Source organism: Ruditapes philippinarum, unplaced genomic scaffold, assembly GCF_026571515.1.
Source record: "Ruditapes philippinarum isolate M1 unplaced genomic scaffold, ASM2657151v2 ctg27_1_1_1_1, whole genome shotgun sequence".
Classification (NCBI taxonomy): Eukaryota; Metazoa; Mollusca; class Bivalvia; order Venerida; family Veneridae; genus Ruditapes; species Ruditapes philippinarum.
The window spans coordinates 601,800-602,804 of NW_026864520.1; positions in this window are offsets into that span (position 1 = coordinate 601,800).

The window sequence follows — 1,005 nt, forward strand, 5'->3', positions numbered from 1 at the left end:
GCATATACGCGGATTATAAATACGATAAAGAGAATTCAAGGTTGCATCGCAACAAATAAATATAAAACATTGATTTACATTAACAAATAAAGAGTCGCAACATGATTTGTTTACAGTCTTTTGTTTTGCTCTAATCCATCATCAAGACAGACATTAAAGCGATCATTGAATCTGCATATGAAAATAATACAATTTATGTTCACATCTTCCTTTTTCTATATTGTTAAATGGAAATGTTTAATAAAATTGCATTCTGCCAATTACACTAAATTTTATTCGTTTTCATGTTTCTTTAAAATCTTTAACAAGGCTGTTTGTATAATATTAAATAATTTAGATAACACATATATTCGCAATATTGGGCATATATAAAGTTATAATTGATAGACAGTAAAATTCCTACTAATATAGCAGCATAATATTTTGTTTCGAAACATTTTGTTATGTTTACGTATAATATTGAATATGTTTGTTAAATAACAGAGACATTCTATGTTGCAAATCTTTAAAGAATTAACCACAATAGTTTAAAGGCATTATAATTATGCCGTATATAGAATTAATGAAAATATTGCACTAGATAAAGCAAAATATACCATAAATAAATTTTCAAAATATTGTTTTCAAAAAAAGTGTACTTATACATAAAGATTATACTTCAAGCAGGAAGAAGACAATAGGGTCAATCCTGATAAATATAGACGGAACAGAAATTGCCATTCTCTTAAATTTATTTTAAACCTTTTTGTTGTATATCAGTGTAGTATTTTTAATAACTGACTTTATAGTGTGTATGCGCTAATGCATATACGATTGCATAATGTCACAAAGAGACCGTTGAAAGCCACTGTAATGAAATAAAAAATATAAATGTGTACGAAACCACTTAATCAAGATGTTTTCTAGAACCAGGTGTAGTAAAACGATTTCAAATAAATTCTTGCAAGTTAATTAAAAAGTCACAACGTGGTGTTGGTGAGGAATCGCTGACGAATAAAGTTAGCA